This window comes from Anthonomus grandis, chromosome 3 (assembly GCF_022605725.1).
Source record: "Anthonomus grandis grandis chromosome 3, icAntGran1.3, whole genome shotgun sequence".
NCBI lineage: Eukaryota > Metazoa > Arthropoda > Insecta > Coleoptera > Curculionidae > Anthonomus > Anthonomus grandis.
In genome coordinates this window covers 26,708,664-26,734,403 of record NC_065548.1, presented here as the reverse complement: position 1 = coordinate 26,734,403, position 25,740 = coordinate 26,708,664, and the positions used below count along the sequence as shown (strand labels likewise).

General features: G+C 32.1%; 2 long non-coding RNA genes across 2 annotated transcripts in view; both read left to right on the top strand.

Annotated features, from left to right (window-relative positions):
• Window positions 1–25,740, top strand: part of LOC126734605 (uncharacterized) — a 159,601-nt gene that overhangs the window by 94,895 nt on the left and 38,966 nt on the right. The gene's annotated exons all lie outside the window — the stretch shown is intronic.
• On the top strand, window positions 193–3,336 carry LOC126734604 (uncharacterized). The gene is made up of 2 exons (XR_007660125.1): window positions 193–449; window positions 2,977–3,336. It is a non-coding gene; the product is annotated as an uncharacterized LOC126734604 (long non-coding RNA).

The window sequence follows — 25,740 nt, the reverse complement described above, 5'->3', positions numbered from 1 at the left end:
GTTAAGCACGATTCGTACTTATTAGTGAATAGCGTATTTGGTGCAAATATTTCATTGCGATTTTGACAGTGTTGTGGTTTTCACAACAATGATGTTGATGTTGTAACGAAATTCAAGAACACACTTCTACCCATATTTCATGAACACTCTTTTATGTCAGGAATACATCTTTATTGACAACGTAAAAAAACTCTTGACTCGCGTTGACACTCAGAGCAATCAAATATACAAATTCTAGAAAAGATAAAATATAGGGATTTACAAGAATATAACCCACATAACCTAAAGCCTAAATGAGGCTCCTCAAATCTTCAAGAGTGTACAAAAAAACAGTCCCATGGAAATATTCAAGCGCATCAGACATTCATCGGGTATACACGCTATGTCTTTCTGATAACCGAGAGACATTAATCTGACGATTAGTGAGCGGAAAGTTGTCATAAAAAGAGGTAAGAAAAAAAAATAGTTATTCAAACGTATCAGCTATCCAGGGAACATTAAGTGAACTTAAAAAAGTATTTAAATGTCTGACGATTTGGACAGGACCAAAAGTCATTTTGGTCATCTTCAAAAATCGTTTGCAACTTATCTGCGGGGTTGAAGGCAGGTAGAACCTCACCCTTCACAGCTGATGCCATTGACCTTTCTTTATGCATAAGGTGGTCTCTATGAATGAGGCCATAACGTTGGTTAGGCTGTCAATAGATTGAGTCGTAGTTAGACGGGTGTCCGAAAAATTATCGCGACTTCCGAGAGGGTATCGGTTCGTCTAGACTAGAGTAAGACACAGATTCGAGAGGGTATGGTCTTTTGCGAAGTTGACAACTCATTGTGAAGTGAGTGTTATTTCGATGCAACTAAATCTATATATATATATACATGTATATATAAAAGAGTTTGTCCTTACTGACTGACTCATCATCGCAGAGCCCAAACTACAATAGCTAGAAACGTGAAATTATGCCAACGGGTTTCTTTTATAATGTAGGCACCGGATAAGAACGAAGTTTTCGAAAATCAACCGATAAGGGGTAAAAAAGGGAAAATTTTTACCCGTGACCTCAAGAACTAAGGGGCCGTGTGGCAGGCATCAACAACCAAGAAAAATAAATTAACTGCAACAATGTTTTTTATAATGTAAGCCCCGGATACGAATGAACTTTTTGAAATTCCACCGATAAGGGGTGTTAGCGATATGATAAATATCGCATAGCGGCATAAAACTGATTAATAAATACGATTGAAAAAGTGCATCTGTATTATTTATATTTTGGTAGACATAACAACAAGGCGGGTTCATGAGAGACTGATACCCGAGACGTGACTCAACTCAGTCTTACCGCTCGCTCTGCATCTAACGAATCATTTTTAAGATTATTTGTGTCTTGGTTTATAATAATTATATTATATTAATCGCGCCCCTTGACCTCAAGAAAAACGGCGTGTCAATTGTGCATGTACTATCAATGAGGCGAGGCTTCGGATTTTATTTTTGTGTATTGCGGGTTGCATGTACAATCATTGAGCCGTGGCTTCGGATTTTATTTTTGTATATTGTGGGTTGCATTTACTATTATTGAAGGTCTTCTTCGACTTTTCTTTTATTTTCACGCGAACAATGCCGCGGGCATTCAGCTAGTAAAAAAATAAACGCAAAGTAATACCGCGTGCAAAAATTAATAAATAAATGGGTTGCATGTACTATCAATGAAACGAGGCTTCGGATTTTATTTTTGTGTATTGTGGGTTGCATTTACTATTATTGAAGGCCTTTAACATCTAATACAACGAACGCCAATACAACATCTTCTCAGGATGTATCATAACAATAAACTTGTAAACAGTAGGTAAACTTATAAACAGTAGCAAAACGATAAATGTACTTACAGTAACTTGTGGTGTATATTTGGAACGTGTAAGAAGACAGAATGATAGATGTATTAGCTTATGTCAGGATTCGAGATGATTGATATGAGATGATACGATACTACATACCTAAAAAGTAAAAGGTACCTGTGAGCAAATATTTTACCCTAGTTATTGAGATTGTTAAATAAAAGTAAAATACGTTTACACAAGGCCATTTCAGGTTTATAGCACCTATACACAATACCATAAAACTATCAATAAAACTAACATCCTTCAAATTATAGACATTAGTAGACCTTGTTAAAGAGTTGTTCTCCAATCCAGGCAGAACGAAACCTGATATCCAGTATTATAAATCGAGTTGATGGGATAGTGCTAGCAAGCACTCGACAAAACAACACACTGATGTAATGGCCATTTACATAGTCTACAAAATAATCCCAGGTGCCAAAACACTCTGGGTTGCACTAGTGCCAAGTACTTACTTACACTAGCTAGCGTTCTTTTACGTACCAAGGTATTAGAGCACTACATTAAGTATGGAAGGATGCGCATTTAAGTATTACTCTCTTTATGCTAGTAATGATTAAAATAATAAAAAAAATAAGGTAAAACATTGCTCAGTGAAAAGTCTCACCTTTGTAATTTGACAGGTATAAATAGTTTAATAAACGCACTAACCATAACACTAGAGAAAAGTTACGGGAGAACTGAATTCTAAAAAGGATCATATTAGAAATATCCCTTAGAAAAATTCTGGTAAACATCTGTCATCGCCTATGTTTTTGAGAACTTGTAAATACCAACATTCCCACACATTATAATTTTCTCTGAAGTGACCTTTTTTACCCGCATAAGTACTAGTAGGTGCTATTTCTGTTTATTTTGTTATCTGCGAAAACCTCTTAAAACCATTAAACTTAAAGATTCTCACAGATCGTCCTTTTTTTTACATGTCAGCCCTTAACATTCCCATCGATTATCGTTGCCTTTTTTTTAAATAATTTTTGATAAACGACAAAAACCAGCCTGCAAAACAATAAATATACAAGAAAAAAATTATTTTTACAAATAATTGTATTAGCGTAATTTTTTTTTATATTCCAGACGCAAGCCACATGATTTACCTCAATATCCTAATCATGCTCACAGTAAAAAAAAACAGTGTTTTGATGTCAAATACTCAGCATGAGAGCCTAAAAATGATAACTACGTTGTCGAAGCAGAATATGAAGAACTTAGGATCTACCATTTTTACGAACATGGTGATTATTGCGGTCAGTTTTAGTTTTTCATCATAGGAATTAAAGTGTTTCTCTTTTTTTCTTAAAAGCAATTTAAAATTTCTGTTATTTTTTCAATTAGCTTTCCCCTAATACATTGTTAGTCTATTTTTTTCACTCTTAATGCAAAACTTGGTATTTATAAATTTCTATAAAAATTATATACAAAACTGTGTATTTTAAAGCATTATTTGCTTTTTCCATATTTATAAATAACTCATGATTTAAAGCGTATACATAAATCAAAAGAACTTGGATAGACTCATTTAGATGAATAGACATGTTCTTAAGTACATATTATTAAAAATGAATTTTTGACAGATTTCCTGAAAAGTTGCTTTAGTTGCAAATGTCGAGTTTTGTATTTATTGTAACTGGTACTTATATAACAATATTATACTTATATAACAATATTATACTTATATAATAATATTGTACTTATATAACAATATTCGTACTTATATAACAATAGTTCATTATAATGTATGAGGTTTCTTTCCATATGATTTTCTGACGCGCTCGACTAACGTGCAAAATCATGTCGCATGTCGATTTTCGGAGGTGCTAGTAGAAAAAGGTACTGCTATGTTTATGGAAATTCAAAGGGTGCACTAGCAAAATACCAGATATTTTTTCCTCTAATCCGGGTTCTTGGGCCCTTGTTTGAACATTGCTCACACCGTCAGCACCAGCGTTCAACACCAACATGACTGTTTAGCTAGTAAAACCGGTCTCTCACTTATAAGAATTTTATTATAATAATTAGCTCTCCGCTAACACCACTATAGATAGCTTCAAGAACTTTTAGAATTCTTTCTTGAGGAAGAACTGTCAGATATGTCTCTTCTTTTTTCCATCTACGCTCTCTCAGAACCTTTTTAAGAATCCATCTTGTATATGAACAAAAATTTTAAATTTCTTTTAAATAACCAACGAATTCCATCGAGCCCGGTAAACTTTCAGTTCTGGGGATTTGTTAGAAATATCTTTCCATTATCGCTCTGAAATTTCCCAAGACTTCAGGTTATAAATAAGATAAAATAGTGGATCATCACACTAATTCTGGATTCTCTAAAAATCTCTGGCTGTTATTCAATTCCTTCTTAAGACAATTATGACATGTTTGTATACAAGGTCGTCTGAATAAAGCATTGGTATTTTGATAATGTTCGTCTCTCCTATGTTCTATTGTAAAGTGATACTTTTTTAGCCGTTAAAGCCACCTTGCTATTTGTCATCACGGCTTTTAAACTGAAATTTTTCGAGATAGCCATTTCAGAGAAGAATGGTCAGTCCTAAGAATGAATCGTTGAACATACAAATATTTATCGAAATATTCCATAGCTTTTACTGCTGTCAATAGTTCTCGTCTGGTTACAAGATATGAGAACTATTATACACATCAAGTTTCTTTATAGCTTTTAAAGCATTTTACTGAAATAAGCTATCACACATCGCCATCTTCATATTCTTGTGTAAGGGCAACTCGTGGACAATTGTGGACAATTTTCGATTGCTTCAAATTTATCTGGATCAGTCTTGAGACCTTTTCTAATAAAATATGGCAAATAAAATAGGTATCGGCCATATTTTATTAAAAAAGGTGTTTTATTTTATTAGTTCTGGTTAGGCTCTTGGAACTGAACAAATACTTCTTGAATATTCTTTGAATGATCTTCAAATATTTTTCCCAGTATGACGACATTATTTAAATAAGCTAAGCATAACTGCCAAGTCATTTTAACACAGTTTCCATAAGTCTTTCAAAGGTGGTGGGAGCATTACAGAATCCACAGGGAATGACGATGAATTGTCAAAGTCCTGTTCCAGTCATGAATGCTATCTTTTCCTAATCTTCCAGATTAATTTTTACCTGCCAGTATCCACTCTTTAGATTAAGCGTTGAAATCCATTGTGTATCTGATAGCGTCAATACTTAGTAGGGGATAAGGACTCTGGGATGGGTCTATCACTCTCTGTGCCCTCATTTCTTAAAGCATTGAGGAAACTTTACCTTGCCTAGCTATTGGAATCCTTCAAAGTACTGTTTTTTTTGGAGCATTATCTCCAGTGTTAAGTCGATGCTGTAACAATTCAGTACTTTTCAGGTTATTTTCGTGCAACGAAAACACATCTTGAATTTCTCCAAGAACACTTCGTAATTTACTACACTCGTCCATGGTCAAATCTTGTAAACATACGGGAAAACGTCTGCTTAAATGACAAATTCCATTAGCTTTTTCTGCTGCTTTTTCAGAGAATACGCCAATGTTTTCTTCTTATTTTAGATGTTGATCATATTCCTTTAAGTCTAGTAAATTTCTTTTGGGTAGATAACTTCTTTGCTGGAATTCCCTATATCCAATAATGCTTCTTTGCCATCGAATTTTGGTGGCTTCACTTTTATCATTATTTGCATTTTTTAGAATCGGGATGAAGAGGAACGTACTTTACTCTCATCTCTAGTTCCTGGATTTTTTTTTGTACTTGCATCATTTTTTTTTCAACCATTGCTTCGAAGTTAGTAATTCATTGTTTTATGTTTCATCTCCAGATCTTCTCCAAGTAGTAAATTTCGTTCCTCTTATTTTCAATCTGGTTAGTCTTGCTCCTTTTTAATATTACCTTTTAAATCCATTAAGTCTTGTTTGATTTATAAAGTATTCTTATTTTTTTCTGTCTCGATCTTCATTTTCTTTCTTTAGGTCGGATTTAATTGTCTTTAATAAATCTTCCTGTTTCTTATTTCGTTCTTTTTGTTTACAGTCTCGTTCCTCCTGTTCTATTTTCTGCTCAATAAACTTCTTTAATAGCAGCTCCATTAATTTTTCGGTCTTCACTTTGGCTTGACTTTTTGTTAAAGTTAAAATATTACAAAACATGATCCATTTTAAAGACCCATGGAATAATTAAGAATTATTTAAAATTTTCTACATGTTTTTGCCGATAGTGGCCAAAAATTTGGAAAAATTGGGAAAATTTACCTTATGTGGTTATGATACCATGATTCTCTGGCATTGTCCCGAAAGGAAGTCCTTTCTTACAACTTTAACTATAGATCTTTTGCTAATTAAGCAATGGTTTGACTTAAACATTCTTTCTCTCGATGTCCCGAAGACTAACGGCTAGCGCGCACTAAGAACTAAATTGTTATTGTGAGATTGGGCGCATTTATGCACTTAACTGTTTTGATTTTTACTTTAAGCAAGCATTATAAACTAAACTGTTCATAATATAGTATATAATTAGTTTTCGAAATTTAAAAAATGGAGTTAGTAGAGGTAGCTTACGTTGCAGCATTAGAAAATACTGAGTTCATCCCATTAGTAGCCCATGGTTACTAAGAGTAATACCCTAAATAGTTTTTTAGCTTTTACAGAATAAGCATTGGAAGTTTTGACGTACTACTAAAAATTATTAGATTAAGAAAATACGTAGAGCAAAAGTATTCACTTATTCAATATATATTTCTGTAACGATACATCACTCTCACAAAAACAGAAAATATTAAAGGTAAAAATTAAAACATAGAAATATGTAGCTACTGTAATTCTTAGAGTTCTGATTGTGGACTAATGTATCGTTGGTTGGGGATAGAATGCGGGTACGGTGTATGGACGACTTAGTTCTGAATTCTTGCTCTGAGTCTTCTCCTGAAATATTTATTGGTAGTTCTTAAGTACTGGAACAAGTAATAATAGAAAACTTTTATCCTCTTCAATTTCGTCACTATTTTTCTGCTTCAGCATTTCAAGTAAAGATTTTTTATATATGGCGAGAAAATCAGAAAAACTGGATGCAAATAGCAAATAAATTTTATGACAGAACTCATTTTCCAAACTGTGTTAGTGATCTCGATGGTAAGAGTCAGAATAAAACAACCCTCCAATACAGGATCCGTGGATTGTAATTACAAGCAGTATTTTTCAAATGTCTTGTTGGCTTTGGTAGATGCAGGTTATTGTTTCTCTGCGGTGGACTAGGAGCGTATGGAGGTTCCAGTGATTCATATACGCCTAAAGTTCAGCATAAATTCGATAAAATTGAGAAGACATAACTTTTTGAGAAAACGCTGGGACCCGTCGATTTTTATTCTAAGTTGCGCATTATTTCACATAAATTTTTGTATACAGGGTGAAACAAAAAAAAAGATATGACGTCATCGGTCATTTTTTTAAATGGAATGCTATATTCTTTATTGCATTTATGAAATATAGGCAAAATTCCAAGCAAGTTTCGTATACCATACCTTATCTCAAAACTCAACTGTTTCCGAAATATTTACATTTAAGTAACAAGAAAACAAATAAGTACGTCTATTTACAAATTAAGGTAAAATCGAAGATAAAAATAGTAAGTAAGTGATCTGTTTAATGCCAAATACCCAAACCATCCTATTTCTCAGTCAACAGTTAGTAGAATAGAGCACAAATTCATAACTTGAGGTCGTGTTAGGGATTTGCCAAGATCAGGTTGTCCAAAAATTTTTGAAGAAACAAAATTAAACGTTCTGCTCTCCGTCGAAGAAAATCCAAACAATGCAACTTCACAAATTTCAGTTGATAATAATATAGCCATTTGTGTTACGAGTTTTGTTTTCGGATGAAGCAACTTTTTGTTTAAACGGTGTCGTAAATCGGCAAAATTGTTGGTACTGGTCAGTGTCAAATCCGGACTGGGCAACTGAGGCTCATACACAGTACCGTAAATCTATTAATATTTGGGCTAGTATTGTGGAAAATAAAGTAATAGGGCCATACTTTTTCGAAGAAAACATAACAGGACCACGCTATTTGAATTTTCTTCGAGAAAATCTTATCCCTGCTTTGGCTGCCTTATACCCGGACGAACAAGACCCTGCTGTTCCGACAGATAATTTGTGGTTTCAGCAAGATGGCGCACCGCCACATTTCTTTCGAGATGTCCGTAATTACTTGGATACAGTGTTCCCAGGAAGATGGGTAGGATGAAGAGGGCCAATAGAGTGGCCGGCCAGGTCACCAGACCAAAATCCCTGCGACTATTTTTTATGGAGGTACCTGAAAAGTAAAGTTTATATTGAGAAGCCGTAGAAGATTTGAAAAATAGAATTAGATATGTAATTAGACGTATATCACCCGAAATAATTGATATAATATATTATAGTGTTTTACATGAGTTTGTAAACCGTCTTGTTTTCTGCCAAGAAGTATCAGTTTGAACACTTGATACATTAATAAGAGTTTTCACAGTTTATAACACTTTATCCTCCATTTTATCTTAATTTATAAATAGACGTACTTAGTTGACATATCTGTCCTAGTGACAATAACAGAAAAATGTCATTTATAATTATAGGAGATGAAGCATTCAGTTTAACTCATCATGTTTTACGCCCCTATGCCAAAAAAATTTGACCATTCAGAAACGAATTTTTAATTACCACTAAACTAGAACACGTCGCATGGTTGAATGTACATTTGGGTTAATGTCTAACAAATGGAGAATTAATCATAGACCGATTGATGTGACACCAGAATTTTTAAATTCTATAGTTAAAACCCGTTGTGTACTTCACAAGTATGTTTGAAAGAAAGATGGATTACAATTTTAAGACACTTTGTACACGTGTCCTTTTGAAAATCTTACTACTTGTAATATCCGAGGTACAGCAATAGGTCTGCAGGTACGGGACTATTCCGTGGCAGTATGATAACATTTGAAGTGTATTGATTGCGTAAGATTATTTATTACAAAACAAGATTAGCTATTTTATATGAGATAGAAACTTTAACTGCAATAAATTTATGGATTTAATTAAGAAACTATTTTACCCGTCAAATTAGTTTATTTTATTGCGTATCTATTAATGATGTTGGCAATGTTTTCAAGTCTACGATTATTAAATATTGAGAAATACAAATCAAACTAACCTTTTCCTTGACAAAGCTTAACGAAATACAACCACGTGCTGTTAGTAAAATCAGGAAAACTCAACAATGTTAACCAAAACTGAATATTTAAAAAAGGTTGAAGGTCGAATTATCGTGCCTCGTATTTCTCGGTTTATGAAAATTGTACTATCGCCTAACTTTATTTATTTTCTCCTGTCGAGTAACTTCATTCCAGTTTGGCACGACTGCCTCACACACTTCTCGCTAGAGTTTTTCTTTTACATTCCTATTGCTATATTCTTTTCTAGCTTTATCGTATAAAGCGGGTCTTCTATAAGCACAATAAATTTCTCGGTACATTCGGGTTCCATCACGATTTCGTAAGGGCCGAAAACAACAGCGAGATCTGAACGACGTTCTGTTGTCTACTGCTCGCAATAATATGCAAATCATGTTTTAGAGCTGTCGGTCTGCAATTTGGTCGTATGTCGATTTGTGACTTAAAGATGGCAACCTAGAGTGTAATACCCACATTAAGGAGCTCGCAGGGAGGCTTGCATCTTGGTGTTATGCAGTTAGACTAATAAATGAAGAACTTGTACTTGAACTTGGCAGGGAGATCGGTAAACTATGCTCTCGTGAAATCCTTCGTTTTGACATCACTTTTTGGAGTCATGCATGTGGTTACATGCTACAATTATTTTTTGTGATACAGAGACGCGCCTTAAAATTTATACAGGGAGTTGCTCATGCTACAAACTTCTAAGGTAGATAAAAAACGTCAAAAAGAAAAGTATATATGAACATGAGTCCGTAAATGCTTTCTTAGGAAGCTCCTTGAAGATTAACTTTAAAAACTAGTTTTCGTTTTATACCATCGGAACTACTTTAGCTACCGCAACCAATTTTGGGTCATAAATTGTTCTTAGTACGTTTATTCTTTTGAATCTACTACAAAAATCATTTTAACCAGGGGCGTAGAAACCAGGAGGATATTTGGTAAATTTAACCCCATTTCTCTAAGACTTCAATTTCTGCCCATTTGGGTCATGGGCATCACATTATGATGCCCCTCTACGTTTTGCATAAAAAGGTGCTCTTAGTAAAAAATGCTAAATATCACCATTTTTTGTAAAAATTGATTAAAAGTAAATTAAGATACAAAATTAGAATAAATTATTTTATTAATAATGTTAAAGTCCATTTGCCGAAAAGCGATAGGGCATGTTAACAAGGTTCGGGAATTAGGACTGAACTTCTAACTTTCTGCTGGACTTACCACAATACTAAAAATTGGTTGCGGCAGCTAAGGTAGTTCCGAAGCTATGAAACGAAAACTATAGTTTTTCAAGGTCATCTTTAAAGAGATTTAGCTCCCTGAGGAAGCACTTCCGGACCCATGTTCATATTATGAACTTTTCTCTTTTTTTGACGTTTTCTATCTACCCTAGAAGTTTGTAATATGATCAGCGTAATACCCTGTATATGTAAGGCTAAACCGGAAAATTCTTGTAGAGTTTTATTTAAACAATAAAAGATCCTCATGTTAATTTAAGATAAAAAATAAAGTTTGGTATACCGATATAATTGTTATAAGACCATCTGTTGATATATTCTGGTATTTTTCATCACTTCCGGTTAAACAGGAAGTGACAATACCTTTTTTATTTTAAATAGGACAATTAGTATATTATTACGTATTATGATAGATAATAGTATTCTGAGAATTATGCTATCGCATTTGCTACTTTTTGTTTTATACTCATAGAAAACATCATTTTTTTAAATTTTGAAATAGAATGCCATAAATCCATTAAAAATTTTAATTTTTAATTGAGTAATAATGAAAAAATAATATTCAGTAATAATATTAGTTGCATTATTACTCCTGACAATAAGAACTGGCGAATTAGACCTCACTACGTCGGTATATAAAACATTATTGGGGTTGTTTATTTATTCGTTTCGTTTAGTTTATTGGTATTGTATATTCGGAACTTACAAGTAACTTCTTGGTCAATTCAAGTTCTCTTTTCAAACAATCCACTTCCTTCTCCAGCAGAGAATTATTATTAGTTATAGTAGCCATAGAATTAAAATAAGAGATTTTCGCGTTACAATCATTGCAGAACCAATGAATATTTTGATGGTCACTCAAAATTTTAAGCCAGGTATCCTTAATTGAACTGCAGATAGCATGGAAGTTTTTAAAGCAGCAGCTGCATTGAATTACTTTATTATTTACAATAAAATTGTCATTGCATTTGGCACACCGATTTACTACAATATCAGCAGGAATATTTAAATTAACATCAGTAAGTCCCAGCGAGACATTCTATATACTCTGCAGAGAAAAGCTGCACAACCTGACAACTTTGCCACGATAACAGTTGCTTGATGTTACTGCAATACTAGATCGTTGATGTCTTTTTGCAGCATGGGGAGCCCAGGAGACACCTTAGGTTAGGATTGGCGGGAAAATTTTCCTACCAAAAATCAATTTTACAAAAATTTACAAGAGAACAAATCAAAACAATGCATCAGCTAGCGATGTTGACAAACTTGTTTCCTTTAGTGAGTTTGAGCCCACTACATACGAGCCAACTATGTACTGGGCTCTCTCATCAAATAAGAGACCCTCCACATTAGACTTAAAGCCCAGAATAAAAGTGTTATTAACATTGAATACAAGCTGATTGCAGATGCACCACTCTTTAATTTTTTGAAGGTCCTCTACTTTCAGAGATCTTTCAACTACTTTTTGATCTTTGTTATACCACAGAATTGTAGTATCATTGGCAAACTGAACCCCTAGTCCATACAGTGATAGAGAGCTTAAGTCATTAACGTATTATAAAAATAAAATACGACCTAACACAGACCCTTGAAATACACCACATTTGAGATGTGCTATCCCTGAAGAAAATCCAGATGCACAGACGCACCCTCTGGGTGCAACTAGACAAGTGGTGGCATCAACCACTTGAAAGTCACTCCCCTAAATCTGTAAAAATCAAGCTTTGACAGCAGTATTCCATAATCCACACAATCGAAGGCCTTGGACAGATCACAGAACACCGCTGCTGTAGCCTCTTTGGAGTTCATAGATAGATACACAGCCTCCAAGAATCTGAAATCTGCGTGCCCTGGGACTGAAATCCATACTGATTAGGGGACAGCACACTGTATTTGGTCAAAAAAGAGACAATTCTCTTTTTTGCAAGCCGCTCAAGAACTTTGGAGAGGGTAGACAAAATTAATATAAGACGGAGGTTAGAGGGTCGGTTCAAGCTACCACTTTTATGAAGAGGAATAATCATAGCTTCCTTTAAACAAGATGGGAACTCACTCTGAAGCAATGACTGATTGATTGCCCAAACCAAAGCGCTTAAAGCTCTCGCAGACAGAAGTGACAGCAGATGTGAAGAGATACCATCGGAACCCGAAGACATATGATTCTTCAAGCACTGAATTGTTTCAAGGACCTTGGTGGCATCTACAGGGTAAAAGAAGAATAATGATTGGTTGAAAGCAATCCGATTAAGATACTGCAATGGATCGCCGTCACTATAGGAATTGCTTCCAGTAACTTCTCAGCAATATTAGAAAAATAGTCATTGAAATCATCGGGCCCCAAATCCTGTTCAACTAACCGCCGACGAGAAGATTGCCTGCATTCGTTAATGATTGACCAACTTTCCTTCTGTCTATTACTGGCTGAGTCTCAGTGCTCATAGTATTACAGTTCCTTTCTGACTTTTATCAGACGCCCATAAATTTTCCGATAATCCTGAAAATAAGACCTAATGAATTGAGTGTTAATAGATTTGCAAAGTCTTGCTAAAAATCGCAAATTTTGGGCAGATCTTTTTCGTCCCGCGGTGATCTATAGATTTTGTTTCTTTCTTGGAGATAGGTCTAACCAAGGGAAAGCCGATATTTATTTTATCACGCAATGTATAATAAAAGAAAGAAAATGGTTGTGGATCAGCCCGAATTGTATTCCAAAATAAGTATCGAAATGTGTGTTGCTTGTTTGCTAATTTAATGGCTTCTGCTCCGAGTTGGTGCAATTTGTCAAATGAGTTGGGACGCCGTCGGGCACGTGCCCTGTTTTCCAAATCAATAACTCTCACATTTCTTGATTATGCAGAATTCTTAATTAAATGCACGGTAACGCTTCGGTCACAATGCATCATCCAGCCTGGCTATCGGTGTAAATAGAGACAGCTACTACCCGCTAGGTGTAGGAAAGGGGTCTAATAGTTATCTATAAAGGATAGGGAATAGCAAAGAACAACCGCTTGTTGAATGGGTGAACGATGATGCAAACATTAAAAATATACGTTAATTAAAGCAAAATACGGTCAGTGGTAGCTCAGCAATTTAGGACCAATATTTTATGTTTTATATAGTGCATTCAAAACATATATATTTATAATTTTGTAATGTACTTAGTGGAAAATTCTGGGGTATTTTATTCTAAAGTTCAGAGATAACATAAACAAACGATCTTTGAAAATTTTGCGATCTATGCTGTGGCATTCTAAATAGATTTAATAATCTAGTACTATGAATTACTTATTTTAATGGGTATTTTGTCACTTTTATAGTTAAAATCAAATTCTTTAAAGAAACAAAAAAATATTCTTATTTGTTTACTTTTATTTTATTTGGTAAACCGGATTTAATGTGAATGTCTGCAATATTTTATATGTATTTATTTTTTGTTTTAACTTAAATGTTTGTGGTGTTAAACGAATAGCTTCACCGGTAAGTCATATCTCAATTATTGTAATTCGTATCTATGCATTGTTTTTTTATACTAGGATTGCTTTCTACTTTTAGATCTGATGATGCCTTAGGACGAAACACGTGCAATAGTTTTTTAAAAAGTAAACATAATCTGAGACCATTGATTTTGTGTCCCTCCAATCTTCGAATTTTTATTATTAAGAGTTTTCTTTGAGAAAAATGGACTACTTTTTTGAACAAAACAATTAACTAAAGAATTTTAGGAAAATGACTTTAAAGAATTTTATAATCCAGGAATAAAATTAAATCAACCTCTTCTTGTCACAAATCTTATTTTACTATTAATACCAGATTTTTCTGATCAAAAGAATTGCTAAATAATATAAGAACTATTTTTAAATAGCAAAAGGTAATACGAAATCTATTAATTAAAACTAAATCTTTTAATTAAAATGAATTTAATAACAATGTAATATATAAAATTTCTTGTGCTTGTGGTAAATTTTACATAGGCGAAACCTGTAGCCCATTACAAAAAAGAATTAATAAACATAGATCTTACATAAAACACAACATGCATTCGACAATAACCATAGAATAAACTAAGCTGCTTCTTCAATTTCACCAAAGGGATCCAATTTTAAAATTACGTAAATTAAAGGAAAGTGCTTTTTTAATGTTAAATGAAGATAAAGGCATAGCTACTTGTTGGTTGATTATAATAAAACATTGATTCATTTGTTAAATAACGAGGTAAAACCAGGCATTCTTAAATTTAATTGATAATTTAAACTATATTTCGTATTACACTTTAAAAAAAAGAAACCTTTAAATTATTTAATACTTTTCAAAACAGTTTATCAAAAAGTCAAACAATAGTCTATCTTAAATAATAATAAATGCTGCTTCTTCAATTTTAGCAAAAGGGTCCAATTTTAAAATTATCTAAATTAAAGGAAAGGGCATTTATAATGTTAAACAAAGATAAAGGCATATCTACTTGTTGGTTGATTTTAATAAAACATTGATTCTTTTACTAAAGAAAGAGGTAAACAGGACATTCTTAAATTTAATTGATAATTTGAACTATATTTTATACATATTTTATATTACACTCTTTTTTTTAGTTAAAAAAATAAACCTTTGAATTATTTATTACTTTTCAAAACAGGTAATAAAAAAGTCAAACAATAGTCAAATTATAAAAAATAGTTATTTATGTAACAAATGTGTAAAATAATATTTTTTTTATAAACTACAATTTCCAGTAATAGTTACTTCTAGCAGAAAAAGTATATTAAAATTCATTTTAATTAAGAAGCAGCGTAACAAAAGGCAAACAAGGGATTAAAAAAGATAAGTATATTTTTTTATATTTTTGATTTATTTTAATTTAATTATATTTTTTTTTATGTTATTAACCTTGATAAATATAAATATAACTACCGAAACCTTAACTGAAGTTAAGTATTTTTAATTAATAAATATTATTTGTTAGACACTCCTTTAATTAAACGTTATTTCATTTTCATATTATTCTTGTTGATAATAAATAAATAATTGTAATTCTTCAAGATATGTTTAATAAATACTCAATACACAAAGGCATCATTTCAAGCTTGAAACACAGTTATGCGGTGTACAAACGTAAACCAAAGTTTACGTTTACGGTTTAAGTCTTGATTTAAGAAAGCCGAGAGTGCGGCGAAAACCTGACAATGCGCCTCGTTTGCAAATTATTTAAAAAGTCCAGAATTTCTACAATATTTTGTACTTGTGTACGCCAATACCCGTACGCATGTTGCAAGAATCCCTTAAAACTTTTTGGAGCAGCACAATATTCATGTATTTCTATAGCCTGCGCAAACCTCTAATTAAAATCGTATTGAGGACGTTTGGGATATATTGAAAAGGCGTATTTTCAATTAAGGACTAGTATACTAAAGGGGAAGTTGCTGAATTATATGCAAGAGTAATGGCTACAAAGTGAGCCAAAAGACATTGACAATTTAATTAGTCAAGATGATAATTAATAACTAAGGAGTCGCCATAAACTAAATTGTCATACGTTAATAATACCCTGGTGCCCCGGTATACTACTAATTAATATGTGTTAGATTTTCAAATAAATGTATAAATTTTTATTTAATTGTATTTTAATACATTTTTCTTCTAGACCTTTCCCTGGTTGTACAGTTTTTATACATTTATATAGAACATTCACGATGAAAGGAATAAGTTTATTAAAAATGCGGGTATTTTTTTGACGTCTTACATATGCCTAAAGTCAGCAGTTTGTCAAATTTGACGTAATAGACTAATGAAAAACATACGACATTAAAGAATAAAAATTTATACAATATTTATTGTAACTGATGTTCAATTTGCTTCAATTACTTCAATGCATTTTTAAACTAAGTAAATAAGTTCCAATTATTCATTTTCAATCACTTTCAGATCAGTTAGCCCAATTTCTTGTAGAATTATTAGCTATAAATCCTCAACTTTATTTGGTTTATGCACATAAACTTTGGACTTCAAATAGCTCCATAAGAAAAAATATAATCGGGTTATACCCGGTGACCTTTGTGGCCACTTAATTGGTCCTCTTCATCCAATCCATCTGATAAGAAAAGTTGCATTGAGAAAATGTCGAACGGCCGTATGTCAGCATCTTGTGAATCAGGGAATAAAACAACTAAAGCAGGGATAATTTTAAACTGTAGAAAGTCCAAATAGCGGTCTTGTTGTGTACTACTCGTCAAAAACACGATGATACTTGGTAAAAAAAATCTGCGTAGAGCCCAAAGCGAGAACGCATTCGGAGGAACGAGGATGCATATACCTAGCCGTACACGGTGCCGACGCTCGCGTAAGTACATTCCGCGTAAAATATTATTGCCATAAAAACTTCGCTTTGGGTCTAAACTTAAGTATTATACGCTCGTAAATTATTTCTAATAATGAAATTATTAGTTTTAATTTATTCTAACAGGTAGATAGTTAATACCTACTATTATATCATTTTAGAGAATCTATACCCACTTATAAATAGTATAGATAATCTTAAACTATTTAAGAAAATATACACTTTTTTAATAACTAAATTTTATAATACGATCGCCTAATAAACGTAAAGAAATGTTGTTATGTGTAATTTTGTTATGTCCCATTGATGTTGATGGGCACATACATTAAATTAAATAAGAACACTAAGAACACTATTTACAAAAATTACCGTTTTACTTTATCTCAAAAATTATTGAAGTATTAAAATTAAATTGACGGCTAAATTTCGTCTTCTGACTCGGCACTACTGTTTTCCAAAAAATCCGAATCACTATCGCTGTCATCTTCTTGCAAATTTATAAGTAGCTTATCCACAACTAGGTCCAGAGCTGGTTCTTGTTGCATAAAATAACGCTCAAAAGAAATCGCATGACCACAGCATTTTTTTCACTTCTCTTGGGAATATTCAGAAAAAAATTTGTCACAATACTGATAGATATTTGCAAATTTAAAATCTATATTTTTATCAGCAATATATTGTTTTAAAGCAGTCCATACCAACTCAATTGGATTTAAGTCCGGGTGGTAGAGCGGTAGTCTTAAGACTGAATGACCTGCATCGACCATAAGCTTATCTATTTGATAGTTTTATACTTAGGCTTATATATTTTTATTAAACTATATAATTCCGCTTTTAACATTTGTTCTGAAAATTAAATATTGCGTTGTCTCAACCAGTTCTTCATTACATCTTTCTTAGAGGCCATAGTAGGACATTTTTCCACTTGAACGTTATGATATGTGGCATTATCTATAATTAACACACTATTGGTTGGAATGTTCGGAAGGAGTTTATCTTGAATCCATTTCTTATAATTTGTAAAGTTCATATCATTATGGTAGTCACCCGACTTAGTTCCAGATTAAAATTTTAAATACGCGTTTTTTATAAAACCCACTTCACCGCCTGCATGAACAATAATCATTCTTTGCCCTTTTGATACTGGACTATGAAGGCCTTCATTAGTATTGTCTCCCCATGTTTTTTTATGGGTATGCGAAGAATGAATGTAGGTTTCATCCATATAAATTATGGGGCGTTTTTCTTCTCTATATTGCTTGATGCTTCTAAAAAAATTACTTCTGAGCACTTGTATGTCAGGCTTTTCCATTAAAATTTTTCTGTTATTTTTAGCCTTTTTCCATTTAAATCCTATTTCTCTGATTACTTTTCTTATAGTTTCATAGCACCCTGCGTAATTATTTGCTTCATTTAATTTTTTAGTTATTTGTCGCAAGGTAGGCACTCGTTTTTCCGTAACATAAAAGTTTATTATGATTCGACGGATAAGGCCGCGGTCGAAATCTTCCAAGTTGGATTTTGATGCAGCTTTAATTCTGTTTTTGTTGGGCCTTGTAAATGATGTTAAAGCACCCTCTTCAATATTTTTCATTTTCCTAGAGATGCGTTTGATGGTAGCCAAACTTACTCCTGTTGCTAAAGCAGCACGGGCCTAAACTTTTTTTAAATCTTTTAGAGGCTGATTTTGTGCAGCCTCTTTTTATATAAAAAAATACATCAGCTAACATCTCTCTCCGACTTACTTAAACAGAAAAGTCCTGACAAGACTTTTCTGTTTAATTTCGAATGAAATTCATGTTAACTATTAAAAAACACTTATCCAAAACTATCTTATAAAGATCAACAACTTTAATACTTGAAAAACTGAACACACTCCTAACACCATAGATTAATACTAACCATTTGTTGCGGACTGTACAAATGTTTCGTTCTCAAAAATGCATGAAATAATGAAGGAATATTGTCGAATTTGGCCGCGATTTTGTGCGCATCGGAGGTGGAGCTTGATCCACGTCTCTTCCTATTCTTGACGAGTTGTACCCGGCCTCCAAAACCAATCACGACTATTGCAATTTGTTCTTTGTTAAAAAATTCATTTTATTAACTAATGATGCGTAAAACGAAAACTAATATGACAGTAATACTTATAACTGCATGACAAACCGTTCTCAAGTAGGCTCTAAAATTGGAAACTGTTCGAAAATGATACGGTCTACTTACTTTCTGAAAATCACATAATAAAATGATGTTGGCATCATTGTTTCTACTGGAGATACTCTGTAACTAAAATTTTTATTGTAAAGAATGCATGGAATCAAATGAACAACACTAGTTGATTTGTTCAAAAAAATTAAAGAAAAAATACGTGAATTTTAAATGAATTTCTTTCTTTCAACGTGAATGCGCTGTATACAAAAGTATTCGTTTGATACTTCTTGCAATTTTTTATATTTAGGATCATCTTATTATTTAGATATGAAGAAACATGACGGAATTTGTGTGTAAGATATCGGGTATTTCTGGATAGATGAGTTTAAGAGATCTTAAAGAAGTAGGGATGTTATAAAAACCGTACATCCTTATGATGTTTTTTATAGACATTATTAAGGCTATTCATATACCGGGTGACATAGAAAAGAGGGAACACTTAATAACTTTATTACTTTTCAAGATAAACAAATGACATTTGGTATGTCGATAAAATAGTTACAAGAGCATTTTTGACACATTTTATTGTTTTCCATCACTTCCGATTTAACAGGAAATGACACTAACTTTCGTATTTTAAATGGGATACTTGGTATATTATTACGTATTTCGATAGAAAATAATATTCTGAAAACAATGGTACTCTATTTACTATTTTTTGTGTTATACTCATAGAAAAAATCATTTTTTAAAATCATTGCATTTCTGAATTATAAATCTTTTACACACCTATTTAAAATGTCCGAGTCATTAATTTACATTATTTTTTTAATAGCACATTATTGGGAACCTGTTATGATTATTTAAATAATCATAATAATAATAATTAATGGGAAACTAATATGATTTAGGAATTTGATATGATTATTTTTTGAATCGGTTTCTAAATAAGACCATAGGAAGAAAAAAAGTAACTTATAAAAATGAACGAACAGAAAGCATTGTAATGACACTCCTGCATATTTTTTTCAAGTGACATAACACATCATATTTTGTCAAACGTCATATTACTATTTGAGAATAAAAGAATAAATTTTTTAATAAAATATTTTTTTCAATATCTTAATAATACATATTTTATTTAACATTTACCTAATATAAAATAGGTACACACAAACGGAAAATAAAAAGAAAAAATATGAAGTTAATAAATTATTTTAATATAAAACTGTTCACATGTATTGTTCGAAATGACCACCTTCTTGTCGAATGAAAGTACTTATGCGGGGGAATATAGCGTACGGCATATCAACTTTTTCTTCATTGGTAAACATTTTAAATATTAGCAAATTTATTTAAATAACAAATAATAATTGCGCTTAACAAGATGACATATATCATGTCAATTGAAAAATAAATGAAGAACGTCAAAACGAAGCCATTCAAGAAATCAAAAACCTTTTTTTTTAAGTTTTTTTCTCCTTATGGGTTTATTTATTAAATGATTTAAAAGATAATTATATCAAATTATTGGGAAAAAGAAACCGCATTTCAAAAGTAGTTGTTCCAAATAATGTGCTATTTAAAAAAATAAAGTAAATGCCAAAATTAATGGTTTGGACAGTTTAAATAGGCGTATAAAAGATTTAAGTTATTAAATGCAATGAAAATTATTTTTCCGTGATTACTTGATTAAAAATTAAAACTTTAAACGCATTCATTGTACCCTATTTTAAAATATAAAAAAAAAAGTTTTTTCTCTAAGTTTAAAACAAAAAGTAAAAAATACAGTATCATTGTTTTCAGAATATTATTTTTCATAGAAAAACATAATATACCAAGTGTCCCACTTAAAATAAGAAAGCTAGTGTCATTTCCTGTTAAACCGGAAATGATGGAAAACAATAGAATATGTCAAAAGATGCTCTTATAACTATTTTATCGATACACCAAATTTCATTTATTTATCTTGAAAAGTAACAAACAATTATTTAGTGTTCTCTTTTTCCTATGACACCCGGTATATAAAATTAAAATTGATAGTAAAATTAAAATATCAAGTAAATAAACCAAGGTAATATTTACACATATTTTTTATTGTTTTTTAACATTAAAAATATTAAGATATATTTTTTTTTATCTCAAAAAGCAACCGGTATACAAGAATTACACAAAGTACATATTATATACACCAAAGTATCATATTAATATTCATATCAGCAAACTTCATTTTTTCTTTTTTTCCTAACTGACTATTTATCTGACTATTAGTTTTGCGACTCTCGATTTAATATCATATCTTCATATAACAGATTTATCTTGTTTCATATTTAGTGAGATTTCAATCTTAAGACTGTAGACGGCTGTATTTCTTTCAGAAAAATCAAGACATATCAAAATTTAAATCCATTAAATTTGAGGTTAAATATAAAAGCTGCAACTTCCTTCCAAATATTTAACTCTCTTTACCAATATTTTTTGAGCCACTTCACAGTCCTTAGAATTAGAGCTTGAATTATTGTCCTTACTTATTTTTTACCCTATAGCCCTTTTAGCCCGCATGTAATAATTCTGCAAATTACTTTTCTTTATTTTTACTTACACCTTTGTAATATACCGTTCAGTTCTTCTAACTACTTCTTCTACTAAACCACAAACACAACACTATAAACTGTCGGGTACGCGAAAGCAAAAGAGATTTAAAAAAAAACATGGGTTATGTTAGGTCAAGTTTGAGGTTAAGATGAAAATTGTTCTGCGGCATCCGAATTGTATTGATCCAATTGGCGAATTTTCCTTGTTCTCTTGTCGATCAATAAGCATATATATTCCGGTTAAAAATTATTTAAACAAATAAAAAAATTATATTATTATAGAAAATATATATTTATTAAACCTTTTAATGTCTATAGAAAAGCAGCACACAGAAATCCTAAAGTTATAACATGTTGCACATATTAAAGATATATTTAATAAGATATCTTTTATTGGTCTCAAGATATTAGTACATTACAGATACAGATAAAAATGAGACATCTTAAAGATGTCCTGTGCGATATAGGAAATCTGTGGATGAAAAAGTGAAACTTTACTAGAAAGATTTTGACGTGAAAATGAACTATACAATTGCGAATCATCCGCATATTATTGTAACATTAATGATTTTTACAGCCTTATTAGATCTTATCACACAAAATTCATATCTGCAACGTATATGTTTGCATGCCCATTGTAAGATCTGCTGTATTAAAAAGTTATTTGCTCTCTAGATTTTGCCCATCACTAAATAAAATTATAAAGAATATTATCAAAAGTTCAGAAACTTTGAAACAACGACAATTCATAATAAAAAAAGGGCTTTTTGAACCATTAGTGTAAAACTGATCTCAAAGGCTTTTGGAAAACTTTAAAATTATTAAACATAAATTCGAATAACTGATTCCACTAAATATTTTTAAAATAATATTTAGTGGATTAATAATATCCTATTAATATTATCCTATGTGTTTTATAGTTCTTTACTAATCTGCTCTTCTACTAAAGGGCATTTAAAAAGCGTTCAAAATAATCGTCTAAAATATTTCTATGGCCTAAGAAAATTTGTCCATGTGTATAAAAGTTACGTTTACTCGGGGTGGCTAAAACTCCAAAAAAAAGTTGACCTAATTACTCTTATTTATAATTCAGAAATTCATCCTTTACTCTTAAAGAGACTTTCATAATATGTAACAAGGAGGAAAATAAAATCAAAGTCAAAGTCACATAAATGCAGAATCTATTTGTTAGGTTTGCTTTATAAAAAGAAAAACAATTTGTTTTTATTTCTAAAGAAATATGTAGTTAATGAATTCTAATAATATTTGGTATTTAAAGATTTATATTTTAGTTAATAACGATACACGATTACGATACGATACACGATAACGATACCAGTAAACTTACCATCTAAGTTTACTGGTATCAAAGCATACTCCAAACCTTCCTTAATGTGGATTATTTACGTGGATTATACTTAAAGAAAGGTATGTTTCTTTAGGTCTTAACACGTAATGAGTAGACGCTACAACTGTGAAACTTTGGCTTTAAATTTATGTTCCTTTATGTTACATCTTATTTATCATATGTTTAAGGTCATTAACAACCATTAACCTAAATACGTATGAGAAACTTATTAAGAGATCTGATGGGAGCACTCATCACTGTGCCAGGTTTGTTATTCCTAATCATAAAACTTTTTTTTTAATGATTAACCAGTTACAACCCTGTGTTTTTAGCCAAGTATTTGTATTGTATTATACAACTATGTATTGTACAAATATTAACACTTAATTTTAATAATTATATTACGTATTACAGCAAACAAGTCGGTAAGTCCCTTTCGTTAAATGTGTTCACAGTATTATTTAAACTAGTAGAGAAATTATTGAACACCTGAATAGTATCTGGAAACGTTTCAAGTAATTTAAAACTCTTTTAACAGTTAAGATTTAAACGATTTGCATAATTCGACAATGATCTTTTTAAATTAAAATAGGTAATTTTTTCTCTGGTAATAAAGTTTCGTATAAATCCTAAGTTACCTAAAGGATTGAAGATGCGTTTTAGTATTTATATTATATATTTACGGTGAGCCTTACCCGTTTCCTTCATGAGCAATTTAATATTATTTATAATCCATGGAGTAAATTAAGAGAAAGAGAAAGAGATGCTATATGTGTAAATCTTTTAAATAACTCAATTGAAATAGATCGAGAACGGTATATAGAAATATGGTATAGATGGTTTGATAAATATTGTTTCAAATTTCTATTTACTGGCAACTAATTTTGCGACCTACTTTATTCTTTAGAGGAAGAACACGTCCAAAACATGAACAGTATCCTCTTGCAAAGTCATATTTTAAGGATATAAATTTCAGGCATTTTAAAATTAAAGTACCTTTATTAATTTTTAAATTCCGATTCTTATATAATATAATTGTTTTATTTATGTGTGAAGAATGTTCACCGGTACTGTACGAGTCACGACTTTTTATATAGATTCATGACAGATCACATGTGAAACGTCAGTGTCGTTTCATCACCTTTATTTAAGGTGTCTTCTGTAGGTAACACTAAAAATGTTCAGAGTTACCAACATGAAAAGAACGCAACCACTATAAAAATGGCGGCTACCAAGTAGCGGTCATTTTTGCTTATGGTGACCATTTGGTAGTTTTTGAAAAGTTACGAGGTTTTATGCTTTGTTAAATGTTTCTTTTAGTTTTGTTAAAATGTCGATGGTAATGTAAAATGCTGGTGTAGTGTAACAATTAACACATCACTACTATTCTGTTAAAAATTACTATTATTTTGATGGTAGTCGGATGTTAGTAAGTGAAAGATAAATTTATACCCTCTTCTAGCTTATAAGGTATAAGGTTACTTTACTTTATTAGACCATTCACGAACGAACCTCACCTATTCACCATTTCCGTTTGGCTACTCATTAGCTCTATTTTTCACTTCACTTCACTGACTAGTTACTATTATCGGTTCTGCTGCTCCTTATATACCCGGCAGAATACTTTTCCAGAAGATTTCCTTTGAGATGTTATGTGGTGTACAATATCGTTACGATGCCCCTCCCTAAGCTCATTTCGTCCTGAAATGTTTCCAAAGATGGTGGATGTCAATATCGACAAAAGATGCCCCTCTTGTAATTAGACTTCTTGAAGAAATATTAATCAACCGTTTTCTCCATAGAATGGCACTGGAGAGCATAACAGCACACCGGAACATGCTGTGAATTAAGTTCTGGAACTTGCTGCAACACATGCTGCGAATAATCCTCCAGTCCAGGTTGTCGGGTTGTCGAGTCCACATGCAAGTTGCTAGGCATCCCAGATCCTCGGCCAGAGACTTCTCCTTTAGAGTACAAACAGCATCCGAAACGTCCTTATAGGTTGGCTTTTGATATGACGCTGTGCCTCTTTGGTAACCAGATAGAACATCTTTCTTCCAGCCTCTTCATCGGTTATCTTGGGTGTTTGCCCGATATTGGGGTTAGACCGATGCAACTCTTACTTTCTTTGAAAAACCTCAGCTATCCCTTCAGATATTTGTAAATCCTTAGCTATACAATGTACTCAGCTCAAGTAGTAAACAAGTCTTGCTGCCCTTCACAGGTCATGCAGTACCAACTCGGCCATTAGAATGATGGGACATGAATTTATCGAATATCAAATTCGATTCTTATTGGATTTGCCGCAGGTCAGCATCTTCGTGGATTCCATAATAAGGAGCCAGTTAGTTGAAGAGAATGACTCGAGCCCGCTTTTGTGTTCTCTAAAAAATATCGTTGATGTCCTCCAGTATTTTGTATGGCTTATCCAGGATATTTAAGGTATCGGTGACAGAGTCTTCCATCTCTTAGGATCATAGAGATAAACCAAGTCACCGTACCCCTGGCCTTTCTTATATTATCATCATATTTGAATATCAGCTAATCGCAGGCTACTTGAACGAAAATGCACACTTGATTAAGAATGAGACTCATTTTCTTACGCAGCTCACTAACGTAGCCCTCCCCGACAACATCGATTCTTGGCAGGTAAGCGATTTATCGCCAGGAACTGATATTGCCGAGAAGTTCTATTCTCAGCATGATTCGAGACAGACTCGCTTGTGCTTTTATGAATGGTTGATCGATAAGCCAGCAAAAACAAATGAATAAATATATCCCATCCTCTTTCGTGGCTAGAGACTCCTTTAGCCAAACACCAATTAATGGTCCTGCTCATTTGTTTCACCATGCCTTCTGACTACGTGTATAATACAATAGTTTAGCTTGCTTTCTTGATTCCAAGTGTCTTACAGTATTCTGGAACAAGCTGTCGTCCTTAGTTTAAATGCAGCTCCAAGGGTACACCAAATGCATTCTTCTTTTATTAAAATTCAAT